Raw genomic sequence first — 17,003 nt, 5'->3', positions numbered from 1 at the left:
ACTATAAACCAATAAACTCTGGGGTGGGGAGGAGGAGGACCAAGACTGGGGGTTGGCATTTAAAAAAGAGTCTCTATTAAAGAGATTGGATGGATATTAAGCACACTGTCCATCCATAAACCCATCACTTGCTTGTTACCCATTGCTCACTCTGAAGACAGAAGCTATCCTTCTAATGGTCATCATGCCTTTCTATTCATGACAAAATACCGTCTTCCTGATGTCTACATGCCATCAGCTACAGATATTCCCGTGAGAGAGTTATAGGATCCCTGCAGGGAAAAGTACTGCTTTGTGTCTAGCAAATTTGGGAGGTGGCAATGGTTCACATCTCCCTTATGAACGTCATGACATTTAATGTGACACCATTTCAAGTGAATCATGTCCCCACAGATGCCCGTGACCTGTGCCCCAGCCTTCCTTGCTCCAGGCAGGGGACCTAGAATGAAGCCTGGAAAAGCTGGCCACACAGAGCTTGCAGGCCCACAGACACAGAAATGAGTCTTGGTTAATGTCATGGCCGTAGAATTAACGTCGTTTCTCTTCAGGAGGCAGTTAAATTTCATAATGCAATTGCAGAAAGAGAAGACATCAGGGCTGAGGGCCTTTATGTGCTTCCTACCTCTTGCTTGTCATACACTAAACAGGACCAGATGTTTCAGCAAAGAAATGAAACCAGTCACCCTGCACTTGATTTGTGGGACCACCCTTACATGAAATGCCAGCGTGTCGCTCCGAAGTTTTAAAAATGATATGTGTAACAAGCGAGATAAGAAATGTGGACATTCCTTCAAGAAAGTCATTAATTATAGGATCCACAGATGGTGAGAAAATGCCTTCCAGGTCAGCGTTGAGAAATGCGGAGATTATTTGCAAAGGGGTGAGAACAAAGGCGGTCTCTTGTCCCTCTGGTGCCTCTGTCCTGAATCGGGAGAATGACGCTGTAGGATGGTGGGCTGGGGGTGGGGGAATGAGGGTCCAAGAAAGCAGAGACCAGGAGAGGCGGCAGATCAAAGGCGCAGAGTCTCGGGATGACCTAGAAGATCCACAGTTTTCAGGGAAGAGCAGTGTAGCGAAAAGGAAACCCAGGGAGTTAGAGCACACGGGCACTCAGCTCCATGCTTGCCAACGTGCTATTTTGGGGAAAAGAACATGGACAGGAGGGAAAGGGCTTGAGAGATGGAGATGAAGAGACAGAAATAAACAGGATATGGAAATATACAGGACATGAGACAGAAAAGGCACACAGATGCAAACGCAGAGAGAGAGAGAGGAAGCAGAGGAATGAGGATGGATTAGTGATCTGCGTTTGTGGTTACTCGCTACATATGGCCAGACCATAATGAACATATAACAGAGGATGAGCTCTGGCCCTGGGAGAGGAATTTCTCTTCCCCTGGTCATCCTTGGTTCCCTTACGACTCTGTGTAAGTGAACCTCTTGCCAAGTTGAGCAGAACAGGTTTCTAAAAATAGAGCATACACTGTTCAAAAAATGGGTTTCCTAAATACAAGTTAATTACTTTATCTTATGCTCAAAAAAAAGAAATAGAATTCTAGAGGAAAAAAGCAGCTGGTGACTTAGGATTTTAAATTTCTGATCATTGCCTTATAGTTTAGAATGTGACCCCACTGTTAGACTATAACCCCGGGGGTCTTATTCTGCACAAGATGATGGGGACAAAAAGTTTAGGAAAGAGTGGGTTCGCCCAGTTGCAACAGGCTTCCTTCCTTTAGCCTTTCTTAGAGCTGGTCATTCACTTATGGACACTGACTTCTCCACAGACTCAGCCGATGAATGGTGCAGCCGCGGCCCAACAGCTTAATCAGAGAGTCCTTTCTTCTTTGAAGTACTCCTCAGGGTATAAGTGCACTGGGGAACATTCTTCGGGAAACTCTGATCCAATGCAAGCCCTCTCATGTCTCCTTCCTCGCCGCCTACTAGCCAAATATACAAGCCGTCACCAAGCTAATCCTCCTAAATGGACATTTCACTGCATGTTCCCAGGCTTCTGACTCTACTGGGGTTTCCAGTTGCCTAAAACTATAAATCTCAAACTTTCCCAAATGCCTAAAATAACAGAGAAGCCAGCACCACACACCATACCTATTCCCTGGCTTCACAAATCTTCTGGTTCAATATCGATTTCCTTCTATGGCTTATATACTGTGATAGGAGATACACATTCAGAATATCAAGTCCACATTCCTCAGTCAATCAGCGGGTCCCCATCACACTCAGACTTCAGCCCAATTTTCTGTCCTACCTGAGTCCTTCCTTCCTGAGTCTGGATATGGAGCATAAACCAGACTACAGAAAATGTCATTACATTCTTCCAACCCAGAATGATCAGAGATCTCAATTTCAATTAAGAGAAGAGCCATGTTAGAGAACAGGCCAGGCTCTCAAGAGATAATAAGAGAACCCAACAAACAAATGCACCTCTAGTCTGTTTGCACATAACAGATAATGTCTGGCTTTGCTTATTAGCTCTGTTAATCAACCAGGACCACATTTGGCAGCCTCCTTAGCTTAGAGAATCAGGGATGAGATTTAAAAAGAAAGGTCTGTGTCTTGGGCCACAGAAATGGCAGCACTCAGGAGTTTTAACACAGGGGCATCGTCGAGATAGAACATCAGATGTAGACTCGGACTCACTGGGAGTTGCACAGTACAAAGTCAAAGGTTTTATACTTTGTTTTGCTTTGCTTCACTCTTGTCTAGTAATAGAAAATTCAGTGGGATAAAACACTAGTTAATTTATATAAAACAAATAGAATAACATATGACTGTCAGAGCCGTAAGCATGAGCAAATATGCCAGATGCTGCTTCTGAAAATGCCACACGACAGTAAATTTTCGTCGCATCAGTTCACCCCAAGCAGTCTGTCTTGAGGGATTTTCCCTTCAGGTTTAGCTTAAAAACAATGAGAGAAGGTGTGGCTGGGGGAGACGGTTCCTGTGACTTTCCTTTGTTTCATTTCCCCAGGAAGAGAAAAATCTTCCCATAACACAAACAGACATCAAATAAATCTTCATATTAAAATATTCACACACAAATACGGTTTCTAAGTCTCTCATTCGTAATCATGGTTTTGAGAATTTCACTGAAAATAAAGGCTTCTTAAAAAAATACAGAAGGTTAAATTCTTGGAATCAACTGTTTTTTAAGAATTTCATGGAAAGGATTCAATTCCGTCACACGCGCTTCCTGTGCACTCAGTAACAGTTCCCTCTGTTTGAAATTCCTCAATTATTGGAACCGTAAAGCCAGAAGTTCTGCTAGGAAGAAAACGTCGCCTTTCCCTCTGCAGATATGACCTCTCCCAGGCCCTCCTGGCTCGCTCACAGAAGATGACCTACTTTTTCTGAGATTAAAGTTTTCAGACACGATCTATTTCCACTTCGTCCAAACGCAAGATTCATCTCTGTCCTCATCTACCCTCTCTGTTCTTTCTTGGAGGAAGAAGTGATTATAGACTAGGTTTCCAAGGCCAACTGTCCCACTGGTGCCCTGGATCTGTGCCATATCTGCCCCCTGGAGTCAGGGTGTGGGTGGTATAATTTGTTACTTTTCCCATATAATTTTTAAAAGTTGATATGTAGTATTTTCATCTTTATTCAATTCAAGAAATCTTCTTTTTCTTGGCTGTGAAGCATGCAGGATCTTAGTTCCCTGACCAAGGATCAAACTGGCGCCCCATGAAGTGGACGTCAGGAGACTTAACAACTGGACCACCAGGGAAGTCTCAGGATGTGTGTTGAATGGCATCTCAAACACACTTCCTTACACCTCTAATACCTCCCTCCTCCTTTCACTAAAACCATAAATACTCTCAAGCCTCTTGATTTCAAAAACTCCTTCTGTTCACTACATGATCCCAGGGCAGGGTTTGCCTATCTCCCAATGTTAAATCTTAAACTTCTAGAAAGGGTGGGCTATACTAACCTGCCTCCCACTAAATTTCCAAAGCCTTCTTCGCCTGCCCTCCGGCTGAAACTATTTCCCTGAAGGTCAACAATGACCTCAAATTACTCAATGTGATGCACTGTTTTCTGTCTTCAAATATAGTTGGCTCTTCATGTTCAATCAAGCTTGGATGGAAGAAATTTAAGAGAAAATATTGGCTCTGTGGTTGGTTGAACCTGTGGATGCGGAAACTGTAGAGATGGAGGACTAAGTCCCTGTAAGAGCCTTGAGCACTCCAGGCATGCATGCCTTGTGGAGGGTGGGTGGAGGGAGGCATTTTGGAGCCTATGCCCCTTGTATGCAGAAGGGTAATCACACCTTACACACTTTCTAACACATTAACTACATACTTTTGTTTACTGACAGCTTCTAATATCTTTACTGATATTTCTCCCAGCAATCTTGATTGCAGCTTGTGCTTCATCCAGCCCAGCAGTTCACATGATGTACTCTGCATATAAGTTGAATGAGCAGGGTGACAATATACAGTCTTGTCACACTCCTTTCCCAATGTGGAACCAGTCTGTTGTTCCATGTCTGGTTCTAACTGTTGTTTCTTGACCTGCATACAGGAGGCAGGTATGATGCTCTGGTATTCCCATCTTTTAAAGAATTTTTTATAGTTTATTGTGATCCACACAGTCAAAGGCTTTGGCATAGTCAATAAAGAAAAGTAGATGTTTTTCTGAAACTCTTGCTTTTTTGATGAGCCAACGGATATTGGCTATTTGATCTCTGGTTCCTTTGCCTTTTCTAAATCCAGCTTGAACATCTGGAAGTTCTCAGTGCATGTACTGTGGAAGCCTGGCTTGGAGAAATTTGAGCATTACTTTGCTGGCCTGTGAGATGAGTGCAATTGTGTGGTAGTTTGAGCATTCTTTGGCATTGCCTTTCTTTGGGATTGGAATGAAAACTGACCTTTTCCAGTCCTGTGGCCACTGCTGAGTTTTCCAAATTTCCTGGCATATTGAGTGCAACACTTTCACAGCATCATCTTTTAGGATTTAAAATAGCTCAGCTGGAATTCTGGGCTCCCCTTGTGGCTCAGCTGGTTAAGAATCAGTCTGCAACACCAGAGCAGATTCGATCTGGGTTCGATCCCTGGCTTGGGAAGATCCCCTGGAGAAGGGAAAAGCTACCCACTGCAGTATTCTGGCCTGGAGAATTCCATGGACTGTATAGTCCATGGGTTTGCAAAGAGTCAGACTCTGATCAGGGATCTAACCCACATCCCTTGCACTGTAAGGTGGATTCTTAACTACCAGACTGCCAGGGAAGTCTCTAACCAATTCCTGTCTAAAAAGCATACTTTATTGAAGTCCAGTTGACTTACAATGCTGTGGTAGTTTCAGGTGTACAGCAAAATGATTCAGTCATCCATGTATATCTGTTCTCCACATCCTTTTCCATTACGGTTTAGCACAGGATATTGAATATAGGTCCCCGTGCTCTATAGGAGGACCTTTTTGTTTACCCGTCCTGTATACAATAGTTTGCATCCCAAAGAACCCATCCTCCATGATGTTTTTACCAGTGGTTCCAGATTGACATAATCATTAAACTCTGGCCCTAGCAGGTTTCTGTGGGACTAAATCCATTCTACATCACATACAAGACAATAGGCTCATGTCTTAAGTCCTTTCCCAAATTATAGAGTGAGGTCTTATCTAGTAATCCTTCCCCTTTGTTCATGTAATGTTGATAGAATATTTTCCATGACAGACTCTGGAAATGCAATATGAAAATCTGATTTCTTCCGTGAAACGACTCTTTGAACCAAGCATAGCTCCTGGGACATGACAGGTGCTGAGTAAATAAGTATAGAATGGAACTGTCCCCTGTTCTGCTCAGGCTTCCCCTTTGCCCTGAACAACATCACCATCTGGGGAAATGCAAAAAAGTGCAGCGATGAGTAACCCTGATCCTTCTGGGTTTCCCTGCCCTTTCCCAGAACAATCCTGACCCCAGAAAACCCCTCTCCCAGTATAAACCACAAAGAAGTGTGGAAGAGACTGGGAGCTACTTTATAGATAATCACATGCCTACTCATAGCAGCCCCAGCTGTAAACGAATTACTCAAAATAGGACTAACATGCAGGCATAACGCAAAGATACCGACACTGGAGAGAGCGTGACCTTCCTCCAAACCCCACCTATGATTCCTTTAGAGAAAGCACATTGATTAGATAAGGGCATCAATTGGCTCCGCGACCAGTCAGAAGAAGCAGATACAGGTGGAGACACCTGGGGAGGGGCTCAGAGTCAGAGAGAGAGGAGAGGATGCTCTCACGCTGCCAGAGTTTGATGAATGAAATGGAAAGTGTGGCAGCAGAACCTGCAGTTATTTTCAACAAGGTCAACACGTAGAGCAGCAAATATATTTTTAAAAGAACGAGTTTCCTCTTAATTGTGCGTTTTTTCTTTATTTAACAGATTAAGTTAAAATGTGGCTTTCTGTCTAGCAGCAAGACACACGGCCCATGGCTGTGCTGTGCTTGTTACAGAGCAAATAAGACTTGATGGAGGGCGGAGGGAGAAGGGCAAGGAAAGTGGGATTTGTTTTCATCTCTGAAGCTGTATTTCTAGGAGGTAGGATGTGAACAGGACTTGGAAGATGGAGCTGGGGCTAAGGAAGATTCCAAACAAGGGAGACAGTATAGCAAAGAGACAGAACTCTAGTCTCATCAACTGAAAGGACCCTTCTGGTAAGGAAGAGGCTCACCCTTTGTAAGTAATGTCTGTTTCTTCCTTATGTAAACATTCAATCACAATCACGTGGCTCTGGTTTAGGCGGAGATGCAGCAGAAGGGAGGGGGAAACCTGAGGTTCTGCTCTATTTCCCCATAATATTAAACACCAAGTCTTTGTCTTACTATCAGTCAACAATCATTAAATACTTACTCTACATGAGTTAGGGTTCCATGGTTGCAAGGAACAGTGATTGATTATTATTAGTCAAAGCAAAAACATCTGACTGACAAAAGTCAAACATAAAAAAGCAAATGTCTGAGAAGACAGGGACCAGAGAGGCTGCAAGAATCTAAGTTGAAGACATTGATGGACAGTTAGCTAAAGTCAACACAGACAAATTAAGATGCCTTTTCTCAGGAAACATCTGCTGTTCTTAGACTGGGTCAAGAGTCCACCTTACTCAAATGTTGTGCCCCTTTGATAAGTAATCTGAACAAAACCACATCCAGTAGATGAGTTTCCCAACAAGAAGTTGGGGTGAAATCATAAAAAAAACGAGGAAGGACGGGTGCTGGGCTGGCAAAATCTGATGGTTCACACCATGCAAATTTCAGAATAGAGAGCGAAAAGAAGTGTCCAACATCACACAGACATGTGGGTGCACACGTGTGTGCCATTGCTCCATCGTGGTTTTAGACCAGCTGGCGAGCACCCCCTGGTCTGTTGAGGTCCATGCTGTCTTTGGCCCTCTAGGTCTTCTTACAGGACCCAAACTCTCCATCTCTGCATTTCATCTTTCCCTACGTAGCTTCAGGAGGTTTCAAAATAAAGAACAAACTTTCCCTAAACAACTTCTTCTGAAAAACAAGTTTCCTTAAAAGGAATGTGGATATGCTGTGCTGTAATAAGTCAGTAAGTCATACCAGACTCTGTGACCTCATGGACTGAGGCCCACCAGGCTTGTCTGTCCACAGTATGTTCCAGGCAAGAATACTGGAGCGCTTTACCATTTCCTCCTGCAGGGTAGCTTCCTGACCCAGGGATGGAACCCAGGTCTCCTGTGTCTCCTGCATGGGCAGGCAATCCACTGAGCCACCTGGGAAGCCACAGATAATCCATGGTAGGTACCATCAATCCAATTCTGGTAGAACAGAAACCCAGAAACAACTTTAAAATCAAGGGGACACGGTATTTGGATTTCCTGCTCCAGTCAGCTGGCAGTGCCTCTGGAACATGAGGAGGGACCCACAGAGGTGGCAGAAACTGCTATGAATGCTCCGGTGTCTTGCTGGCTGAGAGGGTGGGATGGTGAAGCTGGCCAACGTATCTGAGGCACACAGCTACACTGTTGTCATCAGACAAAGGAAACAAGATCTTGGCATATAATCCAGCACAGGCACTGGGAAAGTAGAGCCAGATATAAAAAGAAACCTAATGGGCAACTGGTTATTCACTCAATAAATGTTAACTGAGCACCTTCTTTGTGGTATCCCTTGGTTCTAGGTTCTGGGGACAGCAGAGAATAAGATAGAAGAGATCTGTGTTCTTGCAGAGATTATTAATAGAGAAGGAAGAGAGTAAAGAAAGAAGAAAATAAATAAGAAAAATATCCAGTAACAGTAAGAGCTCTGTGTGTCATGGGGAATCAAAATAATGTGAAGCACTGGAGCCTGAGTGGGGGATGCTTTTACTCTAGATGGTCAGCAAAAGGGTTTAAACTAGGACTTGACCAGCGAGAATATGCCATTCCTGTTCAGACTGGGCAGAGTCGAGGTGAAGGGAACAGCTTTTGCCAAGGCCTCGGTGTGCTGGAGCATCAGAAAGGAGGCCACTGTGGCCGAAACAGGAAAAGGTGAGGGGGAGAGGGGTAGGGGATGAGGTCACAGGTGGGTGGCTGGTCGTAAGGGTGGTTTCTACAGGGCAAACTCAGAGGATGTTTCCAGAAACAGTCACTGCGAATGTTCATTAGGTGGGAGGGGAAATAAGGTCAAGTCAGTAGAGGCAATATCTGTGCATCTGAGAGGTGAGGTAAGGGAGAGCCGGGACCCGGGGATGCAGTAAAAGATGAGATTTCCATAAGGAGGATGCATCTACCCTTGCTGGGGATCAAGAGCCTCCTCATGAACCGCACAGCACCCTAGGAGGACAGGAAGGTTGGGTAGAGTAACTGGACATCTAGTGGGGGGTGGGTGAGGGAAGCACAGAAATCTGCAGACTCTAACCGGAGGCGGTCTCGTGTGGAAATCCAGGCACTGCCAGGGCTGCGGTCAGTTGACTCCAGCCCACACCTGGGTGAGCAGTTGATTTCCAGTATCCTCCAAGCGGTGCGCCAAGAGCTGTGACAGCCCTCTTAGACCAGTCAAAGGCAGGGCAGGATTGTCTGCGGGGCTCTGGTCTCCGTGGGTCCAACTATAAGAAGCTGAGGAAGGCGGGGAATGCGCTAATGGGCGGTGAGTCCACAGACTCTCCTGGAGCCTCTGCCTGGAGTCTCACCACCCATTCTAAACACCAGTTTGTGTTAAAACACCCTCCTTAAGAATAACTACCATTACTCAAGTACATACCAAGTACCATATACCAGGCAAGTGGCAAACGTTATTCCTAATCCTTGCATCCAGCTCTTATAGACAGGAAACAGACCGAAACCCAAACATGACGGGAATGATTTGAATCAAGTGTTTATGATCACTTTTTCCCATTATGCATGCTAAGTCTCTTCAGTCGTGTCCAACTCTTTGCAACCCTATGGACTGTAGCTGGCCAGACTTCTCTGTCCATGGGATTTTCCAGGCAAGAATACTGGAGTGGATTGCCGTGTGTTCCTCCAGGGGCCCTTCCTGACCCGGCGATTGAACCCATGTCTCTTATGTCTTCTGCACTGGCAGGCGGGTTCTTTACCACCTGGGAGGCTATATTTTCACATGATAACAGAACATAAAAGCAAATAAATATGGAGTCCCTATGAAAAGAAAAAAGACTTACTCTGTTCTCCTCTATCAACTAATGCATATTTGAAAGTATAATTTCAAGTGTCTAGACCAAGCACAATAAGCCCACAATCCATTCAACCTTATTTGGGACTCGGATGTATATTTTCCCTCTGGTACATTCTGAAGAATATATTCACGTCAACAGGATTTATTCTTTGAGGTTTCTATCACAAAGTGTCATCCTGTGCTACAAAGGTTAAAAAGAGTAATTCAATGAAAGGAAGTTCACTTTCAAAGGTAAGCAAAACAGACAGGTTTTCTAATGCAAATATGTGCTTCTTAAATTAAACTCAGGAAGGGGCCTTGAGGTTAAGGTTTGATGGATTCTCGCTCAGGCTTTAGCACCGAAACCCAACGCCAAACACTACACTCCAGACCAAGACACCACAAAGCAGACACACCCCACCGGTAGCGGAACATCGTGAGGGTGAGCCTAGCCTTTAAATACTGTCAACTGCCAGGTTTAAGAGATAATCAGACCCCAGCGGAAGGGACGAAATGCAAGGGCTGGCCCTACTGATTTCAACGTTCTTTTCAGTTTTATGAAAGTATCCTGACCTGCTTCCTAGTAAATGAACAGATGCACTGCTCAGAAGCAAAGTGCTCAGAAAAAAAGCTGAGGAGTTTCCATTTAGGCCCGCGTGCTGGCTGTTCAGAGGACTCACCATTTTGCTCTCTCGGTGAACTTAGGGTACAATGTGGTTGTTCGCCCAGCCTTGCAGATTTAGGAACTGGACTTTTTCAGCACACACAGGGCTGATCAGAACTCTGGAGACAGATTCAACCTGACTCAACTCACGTGAAACCAATGTACAAACTAGAAGGCCAATTTATCTTAGATAACACACACATTATGATCAGCATACTCACGTTTTGCAGAAATAAAAACATGCGAAGTTTGCTAATAAAATGCAGCTTTAAAATGGAAAAACAGACAAAGGGGATTTTTTTTTTTTTTTTTTCCTCAGACCAGGTTAAGTCACATAGCAGAGATCCCTTCTGTATTGGAAGAATGCTTGGATTTCAGAATTCAAAGTCCCTCCCCCTTGGACAGGCAACACACGTGTGCTCAACTGTCATTCCTTTCTATAACGGTTTTTTTTCTCTCATGTTTCCTGGAACAGTATTATTCAGTGTGCGGTCTACAGGCCAGCAGCATCAGCTTCACTCGTAAGACTGTGAGAAATATTGCTTGGGCCCTACCCTAAACCTATGGAGTCTGAACTGAAAGAAAGGAAGAAGGGAGGGGAGGAGGGAGGGAGAATGACCCGCCAGAGGATTTTTTATGTATGCAAAAGTCTGAGAAACAGTGCCCTGAAGTACAACTTGAGAAAGAAACCCCATACAAAATAATCAGTTGGTCAAACAATGAAAATAGACCAATAAATAAAAACCAATAATCTAAGCAAGCCCATGAACAAATGAAGCATCCCCAACTGTCTCGTTATCTCTAGATACAACTTTTCAGAAATGAGTCCATACGAACGGATCATGGCAACAAAGTCAGAAGCGAGTGGCCAAGGACAACTGTGTGTGAGGATACAGTCAAAACCTGGAAAAGATGATTTCAGACTTGAAGATAGTTTGAGTTTCCGCAAGCCCAGTTTCCTAAACTCCCTGAGGTTCATTCCTCAAATACTCTTGATAGTAAAGAATTCTTTGCCTAACAAGAGCTTCACCATACTGAAGACGATCTTAAACCAGAAGTCCACGCAGGGCACAGATGGAAGGAAGGACGCGAACTCTCTTTCGCATCCCCTCTACCATGGCTGTGGGCCCTCGCTCCCATTTATCACACTCACATGTATCGCTTTAAGTGTCACCTCACCTCGACCTGTGTCTGCTGCTGGACTCACTCCCCACTCAGCCCCTCTTCCTTGCCCACAGCACATCTTCATCTAGGGGTCCCACTGTCACCCCAAAGTTAGGTCCCAAACTTGAGGACTGTCTATTTTTAGATTGTTCTCCGCCCCTCTCTACGGCCTCTGCTACATCTACTGCTCTGGCCTTTTTCTAGTCCCTGATGTCTTGTGCTTTCCTGCCTATGCTCACTCAGGTTTAGCTTGACATCCTAAATGTTACCTTTCTGCACCACTACCTCTTACAAAATACTAGTAATCAATCCAAACATTTCTTTCTATGTAGGTTGCTTCACTCCCAGTGAAACAACTCGTAATTGCTTCCTTCTGCCAACTGCATCAAGATACTTACTAGTCTGTGCGGCTTCCTCTTCACTTGTCATTATTGTTTCTTGGAAACAACTAAACATCCAGTGTTAATTATTGAGTGATCATCAGCTCACTCTCAAAAGTATTTAAGAATATGTGGCACTTCGAAAACCCAGAAAAAAACAATCATTCCTGTGTTTTTCTAGGAACAGGTAAACACAGGACAGGCATAAATGTGTACACACGGACACATATGGATTTTAAAGGCAGGTTTGGAGTCGTATTTCAGCACTGTCTTATGCCTTACTTTTAAAGCCTAACTATATGCCATTTTCTCCATTCAATACATCTATATGCATCAATTTCATGGCTGCATAGAGTTTTTTTGTAAAGATAAACCAACATTTATTTAATCTACTCCAAATATTTTATTGCTCAAAATCTTGCCTATTAAAAACAGTGCTGCACCTATGTAGAAATATGCTTTAACCCCTTGGCAGCTATTTCTTGAATTGAACTTACTGTATAACAAGGTATGCACATTCTTAAAACTTTTGATACATCCTTTCAAACTGAGATCCAAAAGTTACTTATGAGTTAATATTCCCCCAAGTATGAACAGTGTGTTGCTGCTGCTGCTGCTGCTAAGTCACTTCAGTTGTGTCCGACTCTGTGCGACCCCACAGATGGCAGCCCACCAGGCTCTGCCATCCCTGGGATTCTCCAGGCAAGAACACTGGAGTGGGTTGCCATTTCCTTCTCCAATGCATGAAAGTGAACAGTGTTAGGAGTAGCTAACTCCCTGTAACTCAATGTACCCAGGCTATTAAGAAATGTTTTTGTAAAATAATCTCCCACTGTTATTTTCTCTCACTGGTCACCATTTCTTCAATTATTAATGACATAATTTTGCGTGCCTGTTAGCTATATCTTTTTTTTTTCTCTCATTTGTGAATTTTTGTCCCTTTTATTATTAGACTGTTTTCTTTTTGTCCTATTGAATAGTAGGAGCCTATTTTATTTCCAGAATGTTAAACCTTTGTAACATTATGTTGCAAACTTTTATAAGACTGTTTACTTGCTTTTTACTTTAAATTATAGTAGAATCTTGCTAAATGAAGATGTATAAATATACCTGTAGTCAAAAAGTGGGAATTACATTTAAAATAAAGAATTTGAAGTCTATCATTCATTTATGCTTTACGTCTTGAGAATGAATCTTATAAATCTACTCCCTGTATAAATATTAAACAATAGTTCGCTTTTTTTTTCTGCCCTCAAAGGCCTGAAATAGTACTGAGCTCTGGGAACCCAACCAATTCCATCTCCCACCCATTCTTTATTTTAGCAAAGTCTGACTCTTGGCTGTGTGGTCTCCCCCTAGGCATACCTCACACCTCTGTTATGTCTTTGCTCTAATTCCAGCAGGAATGCCTGCCCATCCTTCCCCAACTTCGCCAATAAGCCAAATGCCCGATTCCTTTGTTCTCCTTCAGACTGACCCCAAAGCCTCTTCTCCCTTCATAGCTCTTCTTGCCCAAACAGCCCTTGTCCCTTCTCTTTAAGTCAATGCCACACAATTTAGCATCTAATTACCTCATTTTATTCCATGTGTCAGCTCTGTTTTCTTTAAAAAAAAAAAAAATGATCAGTGTCTGAAGAGCAACAATCATGGTATAAACCTCCTTCTGTCTTGAATTAACTGTTCAAGACCTGGATCCTTAGACTCTCTGATCAATAGAAATTGATGAGAGGCCATTGGAGAATTTCAGGCAAGGCTTAAGGGGGGCTTGGGCCCAGGCTCACCCCTTGGTGGTTCAGATGGTAAACAATCCACCTGCAACATGGGAGACCCGGGTTCAATCCCTGGGTGGGGAAGCTCCCCTGGAGGAGGGCATGGCAACCCACTCCAGTATTCTTGCCTGGAAAATGCCATGGACAGAGGAGCCTAGCAGGCTACAGTTCATGGGGTCACAAAGAGTTGGACATGACTCAGTGACTGAGCACAAGGGCCCAGGCTTCAGGGAGCTGAAGCAAGAGTCAGGAGCGCATGCCCCTGCCCTGCTCAGGTCCTTAGGCGGGTAACAACAGGGCGGAGGCTCAGTGGGGCAGCAGAGGCAGCTTGGGGGGTCTGCCACCCCTCAGTGCCTCTGTGTGCGGGCATCATGTGCAGCTCCCCGCTTTGGCTTCCAACCTCAGAAATGGCGTTGGTTTGTGGCCTTTTGGTATCTTCTTGTTTGCAATTTGTCCTAACTGCACATGCACACAATTAATTTTTAGTCACGTATGGCTTCTGTGTATCCTGGTGCTTAAGGAGACCTTTATCCAGTTGTAAGCACTGCAGTAAAATGTCCCTGGTCCCAGCTGATCTCAAACCGCAGCCCCCCTCATACAGAGCCAGCCTAAGGAAACGCTCCATGAACGTGCATTGATTGACACCTTGGATTTCACATTCAGAACTTCCATGTTCCAAACCCCTCCTTAATAGCTATCAGATATGAAACAAACTGGTATAGCACTGGGCTATAAGATGGTACAATTCAACCATGCACAAACACTGAAAAATCTTATTTCCTTCTCTTCTAAGGAGTCTTCAGACCAAACAAACATGGAGGTGTGGGAGACGCAGGTGTAAACAGACACTTGTTTTTCAACTAAGTCAATGTTGACTTGACAGTAAACATGAGAATGAGCAAGAATAAAGCAAATACTTCACAGAACAACAACAAAAAAAAAGCCAAACGCATAGAGGAGAGTTTCACCTTTACACTTCGTTCCTAGTTCTGTGTGTATCTTTGGTATTGAAAGTACAATATTATTTTGAAATTAAAAAGGGACAAAGAAAACTGCAGCAGAAGCACAGATAAATATGGAGCAATTTCATTCAACTCTTCAGCAGATTGTGCCGTCAATTAAAGGATGTTTTGAGAATGAGAGCATCAGTTCCTCCCTCATGGAAAACTGACCAGCATTGCCACGTACAGGTCACTGTTGTGGGTTCTGAAAGCAGGATGAGGAAGAAGAGGACAAGGATTCTTTCCCCTGGGGGCTGATTTTTTGGTGAATACCAAAAGAAAGAAAAATGGTTCCGTGCCCAGAAATTGTCTATCAGTAAGTGTTACCAGAGTTCAGGACATGCAACAACTTCCATGCCATTAGCTGACACTTATCAAGCGCCTACCAGATGCTGGGCAAGGACTGAGGGCCACTCAGCTGGAAGACCTTTGAGATGGTCCGTGTGTTTGGAGCATGCGGATGTAGGTGAGAGAAGCTATTACAGTTGGAAGATGAACAAGTAAGCACAACCAAGTTCAGAAATGTTATGTGTGAGCAAGTGTGAGGATATCTGAAAACTCAGTGTAAACTGGAGAAACTAAGAAATCTCAATTCTTTCATTCCACAAAGAAGAGTCTGGAAAATTATCTGGTTAAAACCCAACACCACACCCAGAGCCAGTGCAGGCTCACTCAAAGTGTTTCTAAACACGAGCTACAGCTCTCAGAAAGCAGGGGCTGGTTCTCTGTAAGCTGGCTGGAAGAAAATAGCACCCCTCCCTCCTCTAATTTAGTTACTTTGGGAGACAAAAAGCATCCAGGGAATGTAAATGGGGAAAGTGCAAGTATTGTGAAATACAGCAATGTAAAAACCAGACAATTTCTGAATAGATTCATCTCAGACTGTGCAGTGAGTTTTCTATGAAGCGCTGAAAAATATCTGCATTGCTTTCCAAAACAAAACCACAATAAAAAATAATTCATGGAAGAAGTATGAGAAATACTGAAAGCAAATCTCTCTACATGATTTCAGTCCAACTGATGGCAGAGATGGAGGCCGGAGAAACATAATGGATGTACAGAGAAATGTTTCAATGAAAGGCATTGATCTGAACTCTCATAAGGATTTGTGGTCCATTATAATCATGGATCAAGTCAATTTCAGGCCTCTCAGTCCCCCTCATCTTACCATTATCACTAATAACAATCTCTTGGAGTTAATGGTTCTTATTTATATTTTATCATCTTCATAATATGTTAATATATTGGCATTCTTTGCAGAACCCTGAAACCTATTACTCCTAGTCTAATGCTGACTGTCAAGACATTTCTTATCAAATAACTAAAATATTCTTGTGATGGGAAGAGATGGCAGGAAACAGAAATATAAAAAGGTAAGGGAAACTCAGGGAAATGGTATTAAAGTAAGTTCTAGAATCAAAAACTTAGACCTCCCAGACCACTCAGAGTCCTTTCACCTAACCAAAGTGCTGTTTTCATTTCTGATTATTAAATTCTTTTTCCAGACTTGGTTAAAATGTTTCTACCTGCATTAAATATATATGAAGTATGGTATACTGTTGATTTTTAAGCATGGATAAAAAATGGCCAGTACTGTAGTTGTAGAAAGAGATAATGTTCAGTTTGCCTTCCTGTGCTGAACTAAGTTCTCCATCTCATCCCATACACAAACTAAGAGAAAAAAATTCACTTTTGCAGGTCTGTGTTTAGGAAACTCCCTGAGTTTCCCAAGAAGCATGTGGAATTCGGCCATCAAACTTTGTAGGATGTAATTAAATTCTAAGAAGTAAAAATCCATGAAAGAGAATTGTAATTAGAAATGCATGTCCTTGATCTACCTTTTTTACAGGAAAAGCAAACAGTTGAGGCTTTGTGATCTACTGTCTTCCAGACAGATTTCAGTTGCTAAATATGTCTCTATCAACCCAGCAGAGATGTTCTGCAGGTAAACTTTTGTTTTATGCTTTTTTTATATCTACATTTTAACTTTAATTAAAACTGATATTGGCAATGAGAAACAGGACAAGTACACGGGAAGAAAAGAAATACAATCAGATTTCACCAAGGTTCATTAGTGTTTTCCAGAGTCAGCTTCTCCAGCTCAATTAATAAACCATGATATTTCCCCTTATGGTCAAGTAACACCAAATCCATCCAGTAGATGAAGGCTATCAAAAATTATAATTTTTCAGTATTCCCAAGATCATGACATAAAAAGGAAAATCCTGATGTTCAAGCCCTTGGGGACAAAAATCTCTGCTCAAGTCCCAAAATGCTTCAGTGGGATTCTAACCACTTAGGAAGATTTGGGCTCCTCACCTGCTGTTGCTCTTTCAACTTGGAATATGAGGGGCAGACACATGAGATCAGTCTGGAAACATAAGAGTGA

The 17,003-nt window shown here is 43.1% G+C and overlaps 1 protein-coding gene across 9 annotated transcripts in view; it reads right to left on the bottom strand.

The window, feature by feature from the left end:
• The window catches only part of RBMS3 (RNA binding motif single stranded interacting protein 3), an 802,311-nt gene that overhangs the window by 770,485 nt on the left and 14,823 nt on the right, over positions 1–17,003 (bottom strand). The gene's annotated exons all lie outside the window — the stretch shown is intronic.

Source organism: Bos taurus, chromosome 22 (genome assembly GCF_002263795.3).
Source record: "Bos taurus isolate L1 Dominette 01449 registration number 42190680 breed Hereford chromosome 22, ARS-UCD2.0, whole genome shotgun sequence".
Lineage (NCBI taxonomy): Eukaryota > Metazoa > Chordata > Mammalia > Artiodactyla > Bovidae > Bos > Bos taurus.
This window is presented reverse-complemented; position numbering and strand designations above follow the sequence as displayed.